Source organism: Dipodomys merriami, unplaced genomic scaffold (assembly GCF_024711535.1).
Source record: "Dipodomys merriami isolate MVZ:Mamm:240054 unplaced genomic scaffold, mDipMer1.0.p SCAF_1, whole genome shotgun sequence".
Taxonomy (NCBI): Eukaryota; Metazoa; Chordata; class Mammalia; order Rodentia; family Heteromyidae; genus Dipodomys; species Dipodomys merriami.
Genome location: NW_027202270.1, coordinates 41180802 through 41204284, shown reverse-complemented (window position 1 = coordinate 41204284; position 23483 = coordinate 41180802). Strand labels below are relative to the sequence as shown.

Here is a 23483-nt window from a genome sequence, read left to right as displayed (position 1 = left end):
GGAGAGAGTCCTGAGATCCCAATGTCTCTTTCAAGGATACATCTTCAATCACCTCACTTCCTTCCACTGTCTTGTTTCCTAAAAATTCTAGAACCTTCTGATAGTACCATATGCTTACAACAAAAATCTTTCACATGGACATTTAGCATCTGGAACTTCAGGAAATATTTAATATCCAAACCATGATACCCTGTCATCTTTATCTACATGATCACATCCAACTCATTCTTCTAGGTTTATATGAAGAGTCATATTGTCTGAGAAACCACTTCTGACTTCTAGTTAGAATAGACTGTCCTTTCTGTCATTTATAGTTCTAGCATGTCAGATCTATTGCAGAGTTATGATTTTTTTCTTTTAAGCTGGATTTTCTCCTGCAATGACTTGATTCTATAAATCCCCAATTCCTGACATAAAGTACACCCCTAGTGAAAGTTTCTTGAATAATTGAACAAAAAATCTTGAACAATGCATCATGCTTGGGGGTCTGACAGACCTGGGTACGATTAGAGTTTTTAAGACATGAGACAAATTACTTAGTTTCTGGAAGTCATAATGGTTGTACCTGTAAGTTGGGGATAATTCTTGTTTTTACTGTGAAGATCCAACCAGATGATAAAGGTAAATTACTAAGCACAACAAGTGGGTCACAGAAATACAAAAATATCATATTATTAGTGATTAATATGTATCAAATTTACATGACAAAAATATAAAATTGTTGTTATTCTTTAATTCATCAACAGTATTGTTTGCAAGAATGGAGACTTTGAATCTGTTTCTGGCAATTTTGATAACTAAACAGTCATTCACACATGAAATTGCTTACTAGTACCATTCTGATCACATTGAGTCCCAGAATTACTTGTTTTGCAGGTAATTTTTGTACCTTCAATAGGCCCAGAACACACTACTAGACATAGGCAACCTTAGTCCTTGTTCTGATGAAGTTCGTAGTTCTTCAGGGAGCTCAACACTGAGTGTATCTTTGATGAATGAATGACTATCATCAGTGCTATAGACCAAAGGTGATGAACGTTTAATCTGTGTTTTCACTTCCAATATAACTGCTCCTTCAACTGGGTGACAAAGCCTCTCTACAGCAGTCCGTGCAGGTTGGTTTCATCATTTTAATTTCCCAGCTCACAGGATGCCAGCTCTGGGAAGCCTTTTCTCACTAAGTACTAAAGAGCATGAATTATCAATGAATGTCACAGTATGGACAAGGTTTTCCCAGGAATATGCTGGTACCTCTGGTTCAAGTAACCATTAAGGGAAGCCTTAGCTAGGAAAAAGTCACAAAATATCACACTGAAAGGGAGACATGAGGAAGAATGGAGCTATTCTTGTCTAAAGTAAAAAATAAGTTATTTTTGTTTGGTGAATAAGAACGTCAAGACTGATTTAGTACTAGCTACATAAAAATCTTTCCTTCTTGCCTCCCAAGGACTTTGCTCAGCACCAAGATGTAAAGATGACTATAAGAGTGCAGCCACTGGAATCCTCCTGCCTGAAGATGACTTGTGTCCCACATTAGGAAGCCTATCTCTCACCAACACCCATACTATCAGCTGATTGACAGAGAACCCTATTAATGGGAGGAAGAATTATCTAGCACTCTTCCCAGTCAACTCTGGAAATTAGACTGAACATCGCCTTTGAATTAAGCAGGATAAATTCTCTTTCAAGTAGAAACATTCTTTACTAATCTGTTTTCCAAGAGACACAGAGTTGTACACTTCATTTAATTTCAAAGTCCAAGCACAATATAGTTAAGGCTCTATCTCTGTGAAGCCCAAGTTCAAGGAAATTTGACCCTAGCATTTCCATATTCCCCTTTTCAAAAACAATATTAATGTGTACTTATGGATTTAATAGGCAAGAACCCTCTGTAAGAGCACCAGCGATAAGGGTTTTATTTTTTAATATTTGTAGTACTAGGTTTTGTGCTAATACTGAGAGTTGAACTTAGGGCCTCTTGCTTTTGCTTAGCTTTTCTGCTCTCTACCACTTGAGCCACAACTCTACCTCTTATAATACTATGGGTTTGAACTCAGGACCTCACATTTGCTAGGCAGGTGCTCTACCACTTGAGCCACTCCAACAGCCATTTTGTATTGGTTATTTACAAGATAAAGTCTCACTTTATGGCCTGGACTGTGTTTCTCTATTTTGAGCTCCCACACATCCCTTGGATGTGTATACACACGACTAACCATGCCATTGAGATGACAGGCTCATGCTGTTTTGCCCTTGGTCAATTGTTTTGTGAGATTTTTCTTTTCCTTGTTTCGACTCAAATCCTGATAGACTCCCAAATAGCTAGGATAACAGACTTGAGCCACTGTGCTGGCTCCATGATTCTTGTTTATAAGAATATAAATTGGGTGAATTATATCAATATTTCAAAGAACTTTCTGATAATGTATTTATTATAATATATTTAACATGCTCCATACAATTACTGATAGATAGAAAACAAACACTTAAAAAATCCATAGTACCTCCCCAAAGCTAACAATCATAAGTTAATTACATAACTTGCAATAAGCCAGTATCTTTTTTTTTTTTTTTTTTTTTTGGTTGGTCGCGGGGCTTGAACTCTGGGCTTGGGCACTGTCCCTGCGCTCTTCAGCTCAAGGCAAGCTCTCTACCGCTTGAGATACAGTGCCACTTCCAACCCAGTATCTTTATAATTTATTTGTGTGAGTATAGTATTTTCTTAATCCTTATGTTGTTTAAAAATGCATTTTAATAGCTGGAAATAATGCACTGTATGAAACTTAGTTGAGTATATTTAAAAGTAAAAAGAAACTGGAATTCAGCCAAACTGCCTTTCCCTTAAAAGATCAGTGAAAGTATTTCAGGTATAATTCACTGTGGAATGCTAGACTCATAGAATTGGAAGAGACCTCCAAGGTCATGCATGAACATGAGTGGACTCCTGAGGAACACGTGAATTTAGTTATCTTTTTCTAAGTAGAACAACCATTATGGCAACCAACTTCATTTAAGAACTAGAGGTAATTAATGCTAGCTTTCGTCACAACTCCTTTTGTATTTTCAACGATTGGCAGCAGATTTTTTTCAAATATTCATTTATCCCAGATAGAAATCTAATTCAAAATTTTGTTTAGAGCAGCTGATGTTTGTGAATAGTTTGATTACTATGAAACAGTAAAGCTGGAGCCACTGGGTTATTTCTCAATAGATTTTTTTTCCCCTTCAAAGTTAGGGATATCTAACTTTTAAGTATTCTAAATTTTAAATATTTGAAAACATAGTTTCTTTATTTGCCCCAACAGGAACTACCAGAAATTCTTTCACTAATATGCTAATGATCACCCCACAAACCTGAACATCTCCTTTTATACTTACTATATAGTTTGCTGTAAGAATAATAAAAAAGCAACAGTTTGCTGTAAGAATAATAATAAACAAAAGCAACTCCATTTTATCAGCCTGATGCAGAGCTCCACAGAGCCAAGGAGGATCTTGCAGAAGAAAAGCTTCAAACATCCCACATTTCCTCTTGTAATACAGTGCTTTTCTCCCAAATCTCAATGTCTTTCTACTTACCCAGTCAACACCATGTAGAATCTCTCATTTCATTCCTATGACATTTTTGTTTTTATCTTTAGTTTTCGGTGTGTGAGTCTGCTTTTTTGTCATGTTATTTATGCGTGTTATCTCTCACCTTGGATTAAAGGAAGCCATGTCTCACTCATCTCGGTATAACACATGGTACCAAGTTAAAAACTCTATGGTAAGAATAGTATTTTGAAAACTAAGGGAAAGGATGGGGAGAGGGGTATGAAAATGTTGAAAGGGGTGAAACTGTATTTGGAAATTGCTTTGCTCAATGGCACCACCTTTATACAACCACTTAAAGATAATAAAAAAATTAGCATCTAACAAGAAGAATAATATTCTCATATTTATTGCTTTTAAATCATTTGTTTGTCTGGTACCCTTTCAAATTTGCTCTTAATAGTTTTTTTATGTGACCAACAAAGGTTGTGTCACAATGAGGTAAGGGTTTAGTTTCTAGGGTTTCTCTGGCCACAGCCTTCCATCTAGCCATGGTGGGGAGTGGGCTCACCGTCTTCCCTTTCTGCCAGTGTCAGAGTTGATTCACATGGCAGCAAACTAGTTGTCATGTTCTGGTCACCTTTAATATTTCTTACAAACTATTTAGGGTTCTCTGCTTAAAGCTGGATGCTGGCCAGGCTGGAATACACGCTGCCTGCAGAGCTAATGAGAAAAGTCCCACTAGGAGTGGCTCACCCCCACTGGGCCTCTCCGAGGAGGGTCAGCCAGGCAGAGAAGGGTGCTACATCTTCACTCTGCTCCAGGAGACGTGGGCTTCAAAGATGTGGCTCCCACAGGAAAACAAATGGAAATCAGTAGTGGGGCGGGGGAGAGAGGAAGGAGGAACTGAAGCAATACGGACTTACTAGGGAAACAGTAATAACAATAATTTTGAAAGCATTATTTATTTGAGAGTGAAAGGACAAGATTTCCATTGGCCTGAAGTGCCAGAGCTTGGTTGCTTTCAACTACTCCTATGGTGTTGAGCAGAAACCAGAAACTACCTATGGTGTTATTTGGTGGTAGCTTCCAGAAGAACAAAGTGCCTTAGATCCTAGATATATTTTGCATACATAGATGCATACGTGGCCTTTTAAAATAATGCTTATTAAAATGAATTCCAAAAAATGAGAACAAGAGGTTTCGTTTTTCATTAACTGTTTGCAGTTATCTCTCACCCCCCTTTGGCTTATTCCTTGACGTCACTGCTTTTTATTTCTGTACCTTTATCTTGTACATAAGTTTATCTAATTTGGGAACGGGAAGGAGAATCACAGAAATGGTGAAACAAAGGGTGAACCAATTCAACAGTGATACTCACTAGACACTGTTGGAAATGAACTTTACAATTTGGTGGGAAAGGGGGTCTGGAGAGGAAAAAGTGGGAGAAACTGAAGGAGGGGGTAACACTGGACAAAAAGAAATGACTTATGTAACTGGAACCCCTTTGTACATCCCCTTTACAATAAAATTTAAATAAAAAAGTCATTCTGCTCCCTTTGTAGCTTATTGTCCACCATGCTCTAGTCTTCTGAGTGTGTATGTATTTGTGTGGGTTGTGTGTACACGTGCACACGCATACACACTTTCGTGAAGAGTCTATTTAAAGTTGCCACTGGGAAATAGGTTCACAGGCATTTTCCTGACTTGAAAAGAGGCTTGTTGGTTGCAGCAGAGTGGTTAAGTTGGATTTTGCTGGAGTGGGGACAGGGGTGATATCAACCAACAGACTGGTAGAATTAAGTAAAGCAGTAGGGGTCTGCCTGTTTCTTTTAAGGAAGGCTGTGGTCTGTGGATGAATTTTAAACAATTGTGACTCAGTTAAGAGAAAATCAATTGGAAAACTTTAAATGACTTAATTGGCTGTTTGAACACTGGAGCTCCAGAGTTGTTCGAATTCCTCCCTGTCCTGTCAGAGAATGCAGAAGAGCCTTCTCCACTTCGTCTTTCTTCCTCAGCACCATTCTTGGAAGTCTTTTCTTCTCACTTAGGCCAGCTCTGTGCCAAATGATTGCTTTCTCTACAAAATAGTAATTGCTACCTGAAATTCTGACAATGGCAGGACATAATAGGCTAAAGAAGAATTTATGATGACTCTGGATGAAATGCAGGATAGAATTTAGTGGGATAACTTAGAAATTTAGATGGACCAAAGTGATTGATCTGTTGGTGACTAGCCCAAATGCACCGTGGTTTGAGGACAATACTGGGAAAAAAATAAAAAATATAACATTTACCTTCAATATAAACAGCAATGGTTCATGCCCATAATCCTAGCCACTCATGAGATTGAGATATAAGGATCCTGGTTTGAACCAACCCCAGGCAGAAAAGTCTGTGAGATCCTTATCTTCAATTAACCACTAAAAAGTCACTAGTGGAACTGTAGCTCAAGTGATTGAGCAGTAGACTTGAGTAAAAATACTCAGGGACAATGCCCAGGCCCTGAATTCAAGCCCTAGGACTGGCATTCAAAAACTTATTGGGGGTGCTGGGAAGGTGGCTCAGTGGTAGAGCGCTTGCCTTGCATGCATGAGGCCCTCGGTTCGATTCCTCAGCACCATATAAGCAAAAAGAAAAAAAGCTGGAAGGCGCTGTGGCTCAAGTGGTAGAGTGCTAGCCTTGAGCTGAAGAGCTGAGGGACAGCGCCCAAGCCCAGAGTTCAAGCCCCATGACCGGACCCCCCCAAAAAACACAAAAAACAAAAAAAAAACAAACTTATTGGGATGATGAATATATAATGAGGCTCTGGGCTAAATAATACACATATTAACTAATTGCATATTGAGATTTTCCCTTTGATGTCTCTTTTATTAGCTTTGATTTACAGTTGAGGAAACTGGTATTAAAATATTATTTTTAAAAGTTTTAAAAGTTAAAAATATTATTTTTAAACTTTAATGTGCAGTCTCCTAGAAGGCTTGGCAAAATACAAACTGCTCAAATTCCTTTTAGTAGGACTGCTTTTGAACTGGATCACCAAGAATTATGACTTGAGCTGAAACACCAGCTCTTCCTGAGTCTCAGCCTACTAGCCTCCTGTTCCTTCAGCTCACCTATTCATTGTAGACTAGCAGCCAAGCCCAACAATATGCATTTCCAACAAGTTCCCAGGTGCTAGTGTTGCTGCTGGTTTAGGCACCATACTTTATGAACAAGGAGAATGAAATCATCTTCCTCAGTAATTCTTCAACCCTCATCCTGCTGCCTTCACACTCCCAACTTTCTTTATTTTTAATTATTAATTTTAATGGTTGTACAAAGAGATTTCAATTCAGCATGGCAAGTTATGAGGACAATACATCTTGATCAATGTCCCTCTTACCTTTCTTTAAACATAAATTTAAGCAATTTAATTTTTTAACTATCTAAGAGACAAATAAGAGGCAGATATTTCTTTGGAGGTTTTCACAGGCTAGTGCTGAGAGAAAAACCCAATATTCAAATATGTAATTACACTCAAGTATAATAAGTGTTTACAGGGAGTTCAAGGGGGTAAAAAATAGAGATGATCAGGTTAACAGAGGGCAGAGGAAGTCTGAATCTCCACAGTGTAAGGAAGACGTGGGCAGGAGATAAGAGACACAGGATGATCAAAACTCAGACAGGATTGGCCAACCCTTCTTGGAGACTTTGATTTTACTTTGGCCTGGTTTCTTCTGGCTCTCCTTGTGGCCTGATTTCTCTGGGTGATGCTGGATAATTGCTGTGGTTGTGATGGTTCCCTCCCTACCCATTTGCTCCCCTGCACCTGGTCTGTTCAGGCCCATACAGAGACACTCAGGAGGAATTTGTGCCGAACCCTTTCCTCAGCAATTGTTCTGGGGATTGAAAGAGGCTCCACAAGCTTTACAACCAGTGAAAATTGTCGCCAGCCTCACAATTCTAGCCAACATGTCTATGCTTTGAAGTCTGGTCGCTGCCTTTTACAATTCTATTTTTAAAATGTATTAAAGATGTTTAAACGTGGCAGAGACTTCCAATAAAAGCCATGCTGCTTGAGAATCAGGATGCTGGTCTCAATTTAAAGTGCCTGTTAAATAATAGGATACCCATGTAAAAGGGGATCTGCAGGACTGACTGAACAGCTCTCATGGACATCAAGCTCACTCACCAACACCTCCGATTGGATTTCAGAGGTTAGCATGCCCAGTATCTTATCCCGTTTAGGCAATGAAAGTGCCTTTTAATACAAAGTGATGGAATTTTTGTTTGATTCAATCAAGAGCCAAAAAGCATAAAATTGGAACGGAACAAGTCTCCAGTAAAGTATTTTGACAAAAACTTTGGCGAAAAATAAAGCAAGGGCTGATAAGTAGTTCTTATCATTCTATAAGAGCAGGCCCCATGAAGACGAGCCTGGGTCATGTAATACTCCCTTCCCCAGAATCAGAACTCTGAATGTCATTTGGGAATCAGACTTTCTTGGCAGTCTATTTTGTCTTGGGAAGTTTATTAGACCTTTTAGGAGGCTACTAAAAGGATAAGATGTGGTTACTGACCTGTGCCCTCCCCATTACTGCCCTTCCCCAATTACTCAAACAGCATTGTTGATTGCAGTTTCAATTTCAGCATTTTCTCCACCCTTTCTGTTGTTTCTTTTATTCAGATCTTTACATGTGCCAAATATTGTTGGTTAATTGGTCAACACTCATTTCATCATCCTTTTTCAGTGTTCCCTCTGTACTTTATTTTCTTGATGCTTTAGAATCTTCTCTTGAATGTAGGAGTGGTCATGTGGCATAGTCTGACCATGGAATGTAAAACAAAGTTGACAGATGAGTTGTACGAGAGTCTAGCCTTCCTAAAGTAAACAGGGGAACAGCTTTCTCTCAACTCTTTCCTCCTGTAGGCTGCCTGAAATGTGATATGCCTGCTAGTTATGAGACTACCATCTTGCAGCTCTGAGAGAAATGCCAAGAGACTTGTTGAATGCTTGGCTGCAAGATTTGTTGAACCAATGTGTGCAATTATAGACAATTTGGGGCATCTCTCAATGGAAGAAAACAAAAACCATAATTCATTTGAGCTATTTTTATAGTTATTTATTACTTGAAGCCACAGATCTTTTCTGAGCCATTACATGGGCTCAGAGTGTTAAGTTGCCAGAACACATACAACTTGTAGATAGAAGAACTAAGACTAAATCTGATACTGGGCTAACTGTAAAACTGGTTTCCACTGAATCTCTTCTGTGCATCCCTTAAATAGTTTAGCATCTTGTTGCAACATTCATAGAAGATACCTTCTAAAATCTACTATAGTACATCTCTCTTGGTGGATGTGGGTGGATGCTTTACAGCATAATGTGTTCATAATTTGTTGGCTGCTAGGTTTTTGGTTGTTGGTTGACAAAAGAAACCCCTATTAATAATAATTTCACTATGTCTCTTATCATTGTGGAGAAAATAAGACAATTTTTATAGACATGAAAAAAGCCCCAAATAATGCCACTGTCTACTCTGTACTTCTCCAACCCTCTTGTGAGTCAGCATCTATAGATGAGTCTTCTGGACTCAGTCTCAACCCTAATAGTAGGAAAAGAAAATAAATGCCAAGAAGGAAAGCAATATAGTGTAGTGCAACAGCAATGCCTAGACTGACTTAGATGTTTTGCCTCCAAAACAATGTGGGTCTGTTTTTAATAATGGGAATCCACCCTTGGGATTGCCTAAGCACTGAGCAGGTCTGCCCACTAAGCTGAATGGGCAAGAGAACCATTGCAGGATCAAGACTACACAGAGTGTAATCAACAATAGTGAGTCTTTCCAAATTGGAGGCATCTTGTTGCCTGAGCTGATTCTTCACTTTGCTATTTGACAGCCATCTAGAAGCAGGTCTGGAATTCTCTAGAGTAAGGGTATCTGGGTTCTTAGATAATGTAGAGGATACCCTTAAGAAAATTCAGGATTCTTGTTTATTGAATGAGGAATCAGGAGTTTTTAATTCAAAAAATATGAGGTGTGATTACATTTATTTCTGAGCTCATGAACAGGTAATAACAGCTACACAAGTATTAGTGTTAAGAGACTAAAATGGAAAATGTAATAACCAGAATGATCAAAATATGGGTAGCAGGAATTGTTCTTGAAAGGACATAATCTATTTGGGTTTAGAGCAAACTATATCAACTAATTCATATTTCAAAGTCTCCTTTGATGTTGAATTTTTCCTTCAATGGTAGAGATCCTGAAATCAAAAATTACCACAGGAAAGGAGATGGGTGGATCACCAGGAAGGTCTGTAATATATTATTTTCAGTATGTTATTCAACCTGACTTTATGTGCCAATAAATATTCAAACTGGCTAGAAGCAAAGATACTATTAACCTCCTGGCATTGTGTAGGAGGGAAGCTTCAGCTCTGATGCTAATGACTTTTGTATTATTTTATCAGGGCTATAAACCTTGGGCCATTGTGAATCACAGTGTTAACACATCAACATCATTATACTAAAAGTACCAATTACATATAGAGGATAGTGAAAGATTAGCCCATCAAGGATAAATTTGATGGCTTAATTGGCAATATTGGTAATATTAAAGGTTTAGGATTCTGGTAACAGTTCAACATTTAATTTATAGTTTAGAGATCTCCAGATAAATAAACACACACACACACACACACACACACACACACACACACACACACACACACACAAAACAAAACACAAAACCCTGAACTGTAACTACCTGAAAAGTGTGCTAAAGGCCTTAAGTTTTTAAGTTTGAGGAGTAGACATTCTCATGAGAATCTTAATTCATTAGAATGCCTCCAGAATTAACTGGGTGAGAAGACAATCTAGTGGGTATAAGTAGGGCAGTTATACCAGGTACTCTAAGCACTTAATATTTTTGGTTTGTTTTTTGTTTTTGGCTGGATGTGGGGCTTGAACTCAGGGCCTGGGCACTGTCCCTAAGCTTTTGTTCTCAAGGCTAGCACTCTATCACTTTGAGCCATAGCTCCACTTCTGGTTTTCTAGAGGTTAATTGGAAAGAAGAGTCTCAAGGCCTTTCTTGCCTGGGCTGGCTTTGAATTGTGATGTTCAGATCTTAGCCTAGGGTTACAGGTGGGAACCACTGGCTCCCAGCTTCTTTCTTTTAATTTCCACAGTGATCACATGAAATAGGTATTATCACTACTAGAATATTAATATTATTTAAAATTTATGATTCATAACTGTATACATATAGGATGGTTTGAGATACATACTCAATGTGTAAAGTAATTCCAGCTAGTTTATCACGTGTTCACCCACATATTTTTTTATTGTGAGATATGTGAATTGACTCTTCCAGTTATTCTAAGATATAAAAGAGATTATTGTTGGCTATGGTTACCTTTCTGTACAAACCTGTTTCTCTTGACTATCTGAAACTTTGGACCTTTGATGGCTTATTCCCCCAGCCTCTGGTAACCATCATTCTTCTACTTTTTTTTCTACTTCTTAAAGTTCAATTTGATTAGATTCCTCATGTAAGTGAGATCATGCAGTATTTTTAATTTTGTGCCTGGCTTATTCACCTAAGCATAATGTCCTCCAGATTCATGGGTGTTGTTACACATGACAGGATTCCTTACTCTTTCAAGGCTGAATAGTATTCCATTGTGTAGGTATAACACATACGCCTGTACATGACATTTTTAAGCTGTTCATGCACTGATAGACATGGGATGATTCCATGGTTATTGTGAATAATGCTTTAATGAATATAGGAATACAGGTATTCCTTTGATATATTGATTTTAGTTTTGGGTGATATCTATCCAGTAGTAAGACTGCTGGGACACAAGGTAGCCCTATTTATAGTTTTCTGAGGAACCCTTACACTGTTTTCTATAATGACCATCCTTATCCTCATTTTTTTTTTTGTTGGTTGTGGGGCCTGAACTCTGGGCCTGGGTGCTGTCCCTGAGCTCTTCAGCTCAAGGCTAGCTCTTTACCACTTGAGCCACAGCGCCACTTCCAGCTTTTTCTGCTTATGTGGTGCTGAGGAATCGAACCCAGGTTCTCATGCATGTAAGGCAAGCACTCTACCACTGAACCACCTCCTCAGTCTGCTTGTCCTCATTTTTAAATGTATAATTCTTCCTCATTTTATAGGTGAAAATCTGAGGTACGAAAGAATTCATATATGGCTCTAAATTATACAGTCTAGATGAGTCAAAGTCAAGTTTAAATTCTTGTGCTCCTTGAAAAATGCTTGGTTAAGTGGTACCTACTTCCTCCTGCCATCTTCACTACCCTACACTCCTTCTTCCCTAAGTTACTTCTCAGTTGGGCCATTGCAAGATTCAATCAGAAAGAGTAATTTCCAGGTATACCATTTCTATGCTTTTCCTGACATGATTTTCCCTGAGAAAATACAATTATCTGTTAAAATTTTAATGGTTAGCCTTTATCAGGTGATAGGTAATCTATATCCATCTTACTCCTGCTGAAGATTCCTTAAAGCCAGAGACTTATTAATTTTGAATCTCCTTAGGATCTGGCAAGATCTTTTAGGCTTTATTAGAAGATACTTGACAAATGCATTTAATTGAATAATTGATATGTGCTTTAGGCAAGGCAGGAAATTAAACTCATTTGATGTTGGCCAGGATACTTCTCAGGCAGGGGGTCAGGGGCAAATTCTGTGAGCTTTAGCTACTGGGAGACAGGCCTGTGTCAGCTGGCATGTCCTCATGACGGGAAGTTTGCCACACTTTTATATTGATTTGCATCAAACAGAAATGAGAATTTGAAACTCTCTAAAGAGAGTGCACACAACAAGACAGGTTTTTCTCACTCATGATAATACTCCGGGCTTTACACAGTTGCATAAAATATTCACAAGTATAAGTAGGTCTATCAGATTTCTATTCCTACTATAACATTCATTTTCTATAAATGGCATTTTAGAAACGTGGCATGTATTGCCTGACTTATTTCACTTAGTATAATATTTTAAAGGTTCATCTATGTTTATCATGTATTAATGGCTCATTCTTTTAACCTGAAAATATTGCAATTTATAAATATCCCACATAATGTTTATCCATTTGTTTAGTGTGGGGAACCCTTTTTGTGCCAAGTGTTACTACATATTTAAAACACTATTTGAGGGCCATTAATTATTATTGACAGGCAGGAAGCTGTCGGCAGCAGATGAGAAAAATACGAGAGGCATATATGTCCGTCCTCTCATGTACCAGAGATGTACCCTGGGTTTCCCCATTTCTGCTGAGTTGTTCTGACTTTTTCTACTATTAGGAATAATGCCTTTGGGCATTTGTATCCACGTATTTTACATCTTATAATTCTTGAACATACACTTAGGAATGGATGAACCAAATGATAATTTTTTTGAGGAATCACAACTGTTCGTCATATCAATTATACCATCTCATCCTGAATAGTATTGTATGAGGGTTACAATTTCTCCACAATCTTACCAATGCATTTGTTATCCCAGGTTTTAATTATAACCATTCTAAATATGTGAAATGATATTTCATTGTGGTTTTGGTTTATGTTTTCCTAATAACCATTCATTTTGAGTATATTTTCATGCTTCTTGGTTTTGAAGTATGAAAAATTCTTAATTTTGTTAATATTTTGTGTCATATTCTTTTTTTTTGGGGGGGGTCCTGTCATGGGGCCTGAAATCTGGGCCTGGGCACTGTCTCTCAGCTCTTCAGCTCAAGGCTAGCGCTCTACCACTTGAGCAACAGCACCACTTCCAGCTTTTTTTCTTTTTGCTTATGTGGTGCTGAGGAATGGAACCCAGGGCCTTGAGCATGCAAGGCAAGCGCTCTACCACTGAGCCACCTTCCCAGCCCATTGTGTCATATTCTTTTGTTGCTTATATTTTAGGTATCTAGATGTAAGAAACTACTGTCTAATCCAAAATCATGTAGAATTATGCCTATTTGTATTTATTCTAATTATTTTAACTTTTGCTATTCCATCTAGATGTCTGATCCATTTTGAAAGATTACTACTACTACTACTACTACTACTACTACCAGGGCTTGAACATAAAGCCTTCTCATTCAACTTCTTTCCTTCCTTCCTTCTTCTTTCCTTCCTTCCACCTTCCTTCCTTCCTTCCTTCCTTCCTTCCTTCCTTCCTTCCTTCCTTCCTTCCTTCCTTCCTTCCTTCCTTCCTTCCTTCCTTCCTTCCTTCCTTCCTTCTTTATTGTGAGAATACCATACAGAGGAGTTAGAATTACATGGGCAAGATAAGGAGTACATTTCTTATCAAGCATTGTTGCCTCCTTCTTGTTTCCCCTTCCCATCCCTTCCCATACTCCTCCCCTCCCCACACCCGATCCTCCCCCCACCTCCCACCAAAGTTGTTAAGTTCGTTTTTTGACATAACAACTTGTACATCTCATTGTTGCATTGGGTCCACCTGTATCCCTAGTTAAACAACTTGTTTTTTTCCCTTCCCCTACACAAATTATACCAACATCAAAAACAGTGAAAGTATGGGCTATACTGTGGGGGAGGGACATACAAAGTGGCATAGAAATCATCTTATAAATATGATAGAAACAATTGCATGAAAGGAAAAAAAACCCAGAAAACATTTGAATCCTTATCTTGGGGTTCGTTCCCCTAATATCAACTTATCTGACCTTTTCTGCTTGACTCAGACATATATTAGTTATTGCAAATAAGGGAAGCCATGGGACCAATGTTTCTTTGGGCCTGGCTTACTTCACTTAATATAATTTTTTCCAAGTCTTTCCATTTCCTAACAAATGGGGCAATGTCATTCTTTCTTATGGAGGCATAGAATTCCATTGTGTATATATACCACATTTTCTTGATCCATTCATCTACTGAGGGACATCTGGGTTGGTTCCATATCTTAGCTATGGTAAATAATGCTGCAATAAACATAGTCGTGCTGGTAGCTTTAGTATGGTCTTGTTTGTGAGCATTTCGGTAAATGCCCAAAAGTGAGATTGCTGGGTCATAAGGAAGCTCTATGTGGAGTCTTTTGAGGAACCTCCATACTGCTTTCCAAAGTGGTTTGAACAAGTTTACACTCCCACCAACAACACAGTAGGGTTCCCTTCTGGCCACATCCCCTCCAGCATTTGTTGTTATTAGAGTTCTTGATTTTAGCCATTCTAACTGGGGTGAGGTGGTATCTCAATGTTGTTTTGATTTGCATTTCCTTTATGGATAGGGAGGTTGAGCATTTCTTCATGTGTCTATTGGCAATCCTTCTTTCCTCTTCAGAGAAGTTTCTCTTTAAGTCTTTCGCCCACTTATTTATTGGGCAGTTGTTTCTTTGAGGATTTGTTGTTGGGGGATTTAATTTTTTGATTCCAGGTATATTTTAGATATGAGACCCTTGTCTGTTGTATGGCTGGTGAACATCTTCTCCCAATCCGTGGGCTTTCTATTGATCTTGAGAGCTACGTGGGCTTTCTATTGATCTTGCTAGCTATGTCCTTTGCCAGGCAGAAGCTCTGCAATTTCATGCAATCCCGTTTGTCCAACCTTTCTTTGATTTGTTTTGTTTCTGGGTCTCTATTAAGAAAATTTCGGCCTGTGCCAAGGAGACATAGGGTTTCTCCTATTCCATCCTGTAATGTTTTCAGAGTGTCTGCTTTGACTCCGAGGTCTTGGATCCATTTGTAGTTGATTCTGGTGCAGGGTGATATATAAGGATCTAGCTTTAGTTTTCTACAAATGATTAACCAGTTTTGCCAGCACCAGTTACTGAAGAAGCTGTCTTTCTTCCATTCTATTTTTTAGCTCCCTTATCAAAGATTAGATGGCTACAGGTCTTTAGGTTCATTTCTGGGTTTTCAAGTCTATTCCATTGGTCATGAGGTCTGTTCTTGTGCCAGTACCAAGCTCTTTTGATTACTATGGCTTTGTGGTAGAGTTTGAAATTTGGTATTGATATTCCTCCAGCACTGTTCTTTCTGTTAAGGATCATTTTTGTTATTTGGGGTCTTTTATTGTTCCATATGAAATTTTGGATTGCCTCTTCTATTTCCTTGAAGAATGAGGTTGGAATATTGAGAGGTATCACATTGAATTTGTAGATAGCCTTGGGAAGTATTGCCATTTTCACGATGTTGATCTTTCCAATCCAGGAGCATGGGAGTTTTTGCCACTTTCTAAGTTCTGTTTTGATTTCCATTTTCAGGTTTTTAAAGTTTTCATCATAGAGGTCCTTCACTTCTTTGATTAAGTTAATTCCTAGGTATTTAATTTTTTGTGAGGCTATTACGAATGGAGTTGCTTTCCTGATTTCAGCCACACTTTTCTCATTGTTGGCATATAGAAAAGCCATTGATTTTTGAGGGTTAATTTTATACCCTGCTACTTTGCCAAAGTTTTGAATCAGCTTGAGTAATTTGGGAGCGGAGTCCATGGGATTCTTTAAATTACAAGATCATGTCATCTGCAAAGAGGGAGAGTTTTACTTCTTCTTTCCCTATTTGGATCCCCTTTATGTTTGCATCTTGTCTTATTGCTGTAGATAGGCATTCTAATACTAAATTGAAGAGCAGTGGAGAGAGTGGGTATCCTTGTCTCGTTCCTATCACTCAGCTTCTTGCTCAGAGCTAATGCTCTACTATCTCCAGTCCAGAATTTTTCTGGTTAATTAGAGATAGTGTCTCAAGGATTTTTCTGCCTGCGTTGGCCTCAAATCTTGATCCTACAGGTATCAGCCCTCAGAGTAGCTAGGATTTTAGGTTTCAGTCACTGGGGCTTGGCTTCTTATTTTTTTAATTAAAAATATTTTAATTGTTTTTGTAGCATTGATGGACAGAGAAGTTACACTTATCTAAGTCAGGTAATGAGTACATTTATTGGTGTCTTCATTTTTAAAGAAGTTATACTGATGATAAAATTCTTGAATTTTTGATCAACATCTATTTCCCTTTGTCATCACATATGTCCTCCTCTTACCTTCTGTACTCTATAACTGATGAGAAGTTAGTTGTTAATCATCAAGCTCAAATTATATCATTGTTTTCTGCTTTTCAGCAATTTGATCATCATGTATCAACGTATAAATTCCTTGAGTTTGCCTATTTGGGTTTTATTGAACTTCTTGGATGTATAATGTTATAAAAAGCTGGGAAGTGTTTACCATTATTCCCTTACACATCATTTTTCTCTCCATACTTTCTTTTTTTGGGGGGGGGGTCTGGTCATGGGGCCTGAACTCTGGGCCTGGGCGCCGTCCCTCAGCTCTTCAGCTCAAGGCTAGCACTCTACCACTTGAGCCACAGCGCCACTTCCAGCTTTTTTCTTATGTGGTGCTGAGGAATTGAACCCAGGGCCTCGAGCATGCAAGGCAAGTGCTCTACCACTGAGCCACCTTCCCAGCCCCTTTCTCTATACTTTGTAGATCTCTCATGTGTACGTTTCTCGACTCAGTAATATCTCACAGATCTAAAAGTGTGTTCTTTTTGCTGAATTCATTTCTCTCTCCCTCTTTCATAAGGCAAATATTTTCTGATCTATCTTTAAGTTTTCAGATTTGTCAGTTTGCTATCTAATATTTATCTTTTCTAATACATTTTTCATTTCACTTAGCTCATTTTTTATGTGTCAGGATTTGTTTCTAATTTTATTTTATTTTTGTGGTGCTGAGGATTGAACCCAGAGCTCTGTTCTAATCCAATGTTCGACTTTGAGTTGCCCAGCTTGTTTTGTACCCTTTCATAGTTTCGATTCTATTTTCTTCCTTTTCTTTTCTTTCTCCTTTTAAAAGTTAACATATAATAGTTGTATAAAAGGGATTTCGTGGGATTATTTTTATGTATGTATAAAATGCACTTTGATCAAATTCATTCCCTCTATACTCTTACTTATCTTCCTCTAGTTTCTATTTCTTAATTAGTATTTGATGTCTGAAGATATATTGTTCATATACAGTTTTTAGTTCTTTATACATGATATTCATTAATTCATTTAATTTAATTTAAAACACCTGATTTGAAGATTTTTGTCTAGTAAGTCAAACATCCATTTTCTCAGGGACAGCTTCTATTGATTTCTTTTGCCTCTGTTTTTTTAAGAATTGTTTTAGTTTTACTTTTTGTCTTCATTGTAAAGTTATACTTCTATGTTACAATATTTTGTTAGATACTGGACATTTCACTTGCAAAATTGTGATTACTCTATAAGTCAGCTTATTTCCTCTATATACAGTGTGTTGATGTTGATATTGATGTTTATTATGTTTGTTATCTGTCTAACAACATCTGAACTAATTCTGCAAGGTCTAGCTAGATGTTCTCTTGAGTTTTTTTCAAGTTTGTCTCCTCTATCAGCGATTTAATTTTCTACAGGTTGCTTTACTTTGCCACTTCCAAATGGATTTTTAATTTAGGCATTGATCTTTTCATTTTCATAAAAATCTAATCTTAGTTTATCATCTCTTTTTAGTCTTAAAGTCTTCTTGTTTTATAAAAGGTACTTTTCCCCTCCTCTCTCTTTTGTCTTCCTATTTGTGTTACTTCCTCTTCATCATCATCATCATTATCATTATTTCACTCTTAAAAAAACTGAAGGTGAAAAAAGTTTGCTTTGATTCCCAGGAAAATTATTTTCATAGATTTACTGTTTACCTCGATGAAAATATTCTTTATTCTGTTCAATGATCTTGTGATACTTTGTTTTTCTATTTATTCATCCTTAACAAGGAGCTTTTCTCCCTACTTTGTGTTTATCAACAGTTTGGCTGTTTAGATTATTCTTAATTCTACCTAGTTCTCTTAAAACTGAATATGCACAATTGCTAGACCAATTTCAAACATCAAGTAGGTTTTTATTCCATTTTGCAATGCTGGGCAGATAGAAGATTTGCTCTTTCCATTTCTTGACTCTCTTGTACTCTTAAGATATTTAGCAAAATATTTTTTAAAAAACATATAGACAGTATTCTTTTGGTCCTTGCTTCAAACTGTAAACTTGCTCCCCCCCTTTTTGTACTGTATCTTTAAACATACAAAGCACCACTTTCCAGTTTCAGTCCTCTGGGATGGCTTCTCAGTGTTTTGATTGGTGTTTTTGTTTTTATCAACTATGAGGCAGAAATTTTCCTATTTCCCAGTGTTAATAGCAGATATCATGATTTTTCAGTTACATAATACTGACAGTACCTCATATGTTTTTCACTGAAGTACCACAAATTTGAAGCCATTATTCCTATATTATAGAAATGATGATCACTATGTTTTCTAATAACTGGGAGGTATAACAACTAGTTATTCTGGTCTGTCCCTTCATGGATTATATTATAAAACATGGGGAAAAACCAGATCAGACTTGAAGCCATTTTAATGATCAGGTATATAGATAAATCCAAATTTTTAACAGCAAATTTTACTTCCTTGGTATTAGTCTTTGGCTTTTGTTTGTTTTCAATTCTTAACAATTGTTATTATTTACAAACACTCAAACTTAAACTACTTTTATGTATATATACAAGTCCCCAAAGGGAAAAAAGTTTTTGTTTGGTGCTACAAGGACTGAAACTCAAGGCCTGCTGGTTAGGTGCTTTACCACTGAGTAGGCTACCAGCCTCTTGGTTATTTTGGAGGTAAAGTCTCCTTTAATCCTGGGCTGTGATCCTCCTCATTGAATTTCCCATGTTGCTAGAGATGAGAGGTGCAAGTCATTGCCTCAAGCCATTGTGCTTTCCTTGTATCTAGGATAATAGGCACACACCATCCAAACTAGATATTAACTGAAATGGAGTCCCATGAACTGTACAGAGGGGCTACAATTACATGAGTAAGGTAATAAGTATATTTCCTATTAAGAACTGTTACCCCCTTCTTTGTTTTTCCCCTACTATCCCTCCCCTCCACACCTCTTTTCCCATGAGCTTTTATACTTGGGACACTCGAACAGTGATCCTTTCATCTTCTTCTTCCAAGAACTTTGGATAACAGGGTTGAGCCACCATACCCAGCTATGTAGAAAAACAACGTTTACAAGTTTATCTCTTTTTTTTTAGAACAATTTCAGAAGACTGAACTTGGAACACTTCTTCAACTGATAGACATGGAAATAGGAATGACCATTAGGTGTGGATACTAAACATCATGTTGGGAGAGGCCCTGCTAGGTCAGGAACTTGCTTTTTTGTGGCTGAATGGTGGGGAACTTGCAGTCATGGCCGGCAGGAGCAAACCAGAGAAGCCAGCAACAGGGTGCTCAGTTCAGTGACTCTTTGCCAGTATGAGTCCACCAATGTATTAGTCGCTGGGATGCTTGTTGTTGATTATCACAGCCCAGGATTCTAATCTCCATGTGAACACGGTAGACTCTGACTCATTGCTGTAGTCTCAGGACCTACCTGAGCTCCTGTCCTAAAGAAACTATGCAATATATATGGAATAAGCAAATAAATGAAGAAGAAATCAATATATTCATAAGCACAGGCTTAGCCCAAATAGTGTGTTGTGACAACAGAACATTTTTCTATTTCATAGAGAAATTTATGGGACGATAGAGAAAAAATAGCTTTCTTGTTGCTAGGGGAAAACATCCTGCAGAATAAATTCGGGGGGCCATTGGCACACTGTTTGGAATCCAGTGAGAACTGGTGTAGTCAGGATCAGCAGTGATATGAATGTAGTCATGGCATTGCAGTTGCTAATTTACTTTTCAGCTAGTGTTAGTAAGAAAAGCAGTAGTTTGAAACAATCTTTATTTCTGTGTTGAAAACATTTGCAATGCCTCTTGATGAACAGATGAACAAATCAAAAGCAGGTTCCTTCCTAGTTTATTCTGTTTTCCCACTTTGCTTAGGGCTACCTCCAGCCCCCATGCAAATAACATAGTTAATAAGCAGCTGTGAAAAGCCTCCTAAAACCCAAGTGAAGGCACAACCAAAGGAAATTCCTGAAAAGTTGCACACAAGCCTTGGAGAATGAGCCTCTGCACGCTCCTTCTGCTTCTTCCCCTTCCGCCCACAGTCTTCCTGGCCCGGATGGGCAATCATCACACTTCATTGTCCAGTACCATCATTACAATATTGTTATCATCTGAGCTGGAGTCTGACACTTTCTCTAAGACCTTTCAAATAACCCCTTTACTAGGCTTCAGTACCAAACCATTCAGGGCAAATCTCTGCTTTGTGCTTGTCAGCCTTAATAGACTGGATGTCACTTGAGCCTGTAAAAAGTGCCTGCTCCTCAGCTGTCAGTCAGTCCTGGTGGTGTCAGCTGAGAGCGTGGCTGGAGCTGGCTGGATTAGAGGGTAGTTACCATAGCTGTCAGACTACTGACAGCCTGACACCCACACTCCCAACTTCCCCTTACTGCATTTGGTTTCTACTGCGCTCTCTGGACCTTACTTAAGGTGGATCTCTCTGTTGGAAACAGATCATAATATAGCTAGCCTCTTCAAAAGTTAGGCTGTTTTTGTCCCTGTTCTGATTTTTTAGAACATCCCTTTGAGTAGTTTTTATATTCCAGTGGATTTTTTAACCCCATTTCAGCAATACAGCTACCTCTCTGTACTTTCCAAGTTCATAGACACTCTGTATGTACATGTATGTGTAATGTCTATTTTATAAATTCTAATTGTTTAAGGGTGTATTGCTCTCACCAGAAGCATTGCCCTTACCTCTTCCTCCTCTATAGCACTTTCTCCTTTCTCTTTCTCTTTGCTCTGGCTTTTTGTGTTAAGTGGGAAGTTCAGTTAGTCTTTGTATACATGTATGTATACATGTATGTGCACATGTATGCAGTAGGGTATTGGATTATCTTCAAAAGTAGAGGTATCTGTGTTCATACCTAGGAGAAGGCTGATTGCCATGGCAGAAAGAATAAATTGGCAATCCTTAAACCCAGGCCTTACTTAATATTCATCTTCAATGCAGCCATTTAATGAACTGAATTGATTCCTTCTTTCCAGTTTTCATTCACGTCTTTTCTTTCTCTTTCCTTTCCTTTTTCCTCCTTCATTCATTTTCAATTGATTAAAAGTTGACTATTCTGCAGCCCCAGGCTGGACACCAGGCAAGCACAGAGCAGTGTAACTACAGCCAAATTCATACTTGCCTACTCATCTTTCTCAAGTATGGTTAAAATTTATAGGCTTTTATTTCTGGCCAGGAAACTGAGCTTAATTAACACTTTCATTTACTTAGCTAATACTCAAGGCTGATTTGCTTTATTTAAACCAGGCTTTGGGACCAGACATGCAACTTGTACATCATCTTAAATTTGCTTGCTAGTCTAACCTGCTATGGAATTGAACTTGACTTTATATTCCAAGCATAGCTTTCAACTCACACAGGCACATGCCTATTAGTGCTGGGTGACTATAAGGCAGAGGAAACATTAGACTTCAGTTATCTACTCTATAAGAAGTTGCTGTTTCTAGTCAACATTAGTTACCTTTTTAGTCATATTTTCTTTTTTATTAATATTTTTATTGTGAAGATATTGTACAGATGGGTTACAGTTACATGAGTAAGGAAATGAGTACCTTTCCTATCAAGAATTGTTACCCCCTCCTTTGTTTTATCCCCTACTATCCCTTCCCTTCCCACCTCCCCAACTCTTCCCCTGCCCCTAACCCCCCCAAGTTGTAAAGTTCGTTTTCAACATAGTATCTTGTACATCTCATTGTTACAATGGGTCAACCTGTATCCTGTTTCAGCACTTTATTTCCATTCCCTTCCCCAAATTAGAAATGTATGCACAAGATGAAGGGCACTGGAATCAAATACAGTGAAAAGAGAAGTTATACCACGGGGGAAGAACATACAAAAGAAACAAAAATATCACATAGTACATTAAAAACAACAGTGACAAAGAAAAAAACTTCTTGTGTCCCTATCATGGGGTTCAGTTCACTTAGCATCATCTTATACCGTCATATGTACATAGCTTTTGTCTTTTTCTGCTTGTCTGGTAAGATTATCCTAGATGTCTACTAGTTATTGAGAATAAGGGAAAGCATGGGACCTATGTTTCTTTGGGTCTGGCTTATCTCACTTAATATAATTTTTCCAAGTCCTTTTTGTTTTTCCATTTCCTAACAAATGGGGCAGTGCCATTCTTTCTTATGGAGGCATAGAATTCCATTGTGTGTGTGTGTGTGTGTGTGTGTGTGTGTGTGTGTGTGTGTGTGTGTGTGTGTGTGTGTGTGTGTGTGTATCACATTTTCTTCATCCATTCATCTCCTGAGGGGCATCTGGGTTGGTTCCATATCTTAGCTATGGTGAATAATGCTGCGATAAACATAGTTGTGCTGGTAGCTTTAGTGTGGCCTTCTTTGTGATCATTTGGATAAATGCACAGAAGTGGGATTTCTGGGTCATAAGGGAGCTGTATGTGGAGTCTTTTGAGGAACCTCCATACTGCTTTCCAGTATGGCTGAACAAGTTTACACTCCCACCAACAAAGCAGTAAGGTTCCCTTCTGGCCACACCCCCTCCAGCATCTGTTGTTATTAGATTTCTTGATTATAGCCAGTCTAACTGGGGTGCGGTGGAATCTCAGTGTTCTTTTGATTTGCATTTCTTTTATGAATAGAGAATTAAGCGTTTCTTCATGTGTCTATTGGCCATTCTTACTTCCTCTTCAGAGAAGTCTCTCTTTAAGTCTTTAGCTCACCTATTAATGGGGCATTTAGTCACATTTTCTACGTGTGATGAACCACTCCACACACACGCGTGCACACACACACACACACACACACACACACACACACACACATTGTCAGAGTTACAAATGGACATTGTGAGATAATAAGGACTAATCTGTATGGCAATTTATAATTTGAAATTTGAGTATGAATGCTATTTAATTTATTCTTTATTTTTGGCCAACTTTCCTTCCTTTTATGGTTTGTTTTTTTTTGGTGTGTGTGTGTGTGTTTATTGTTAGTATCTAATGCCA

At 38.0% G+C, this 23483-nt stretch overlaps 1 long non-coding RNA gene across 1 annotated transcript in view; it reads left to right on the top strand.

The window, feature by feature from the left end:
• LOC138825898 (uncharacterized) overlaps positions 1–2550 on the top strand; it is a 28189-nt gene extending 25639 nt beyond the window's left edge. The window contains exon 3 of the long non-coding RNA XR_011371526.1: positions 1448–2550. This is a non-coding gene — a long non-coding RNA (uncharacterized lncRNA). The remainder of the gene's footprint in view (positions 1–1447) is intronic.
• Positions 2551–23483: the final 20933 nt, after the last annotated feature.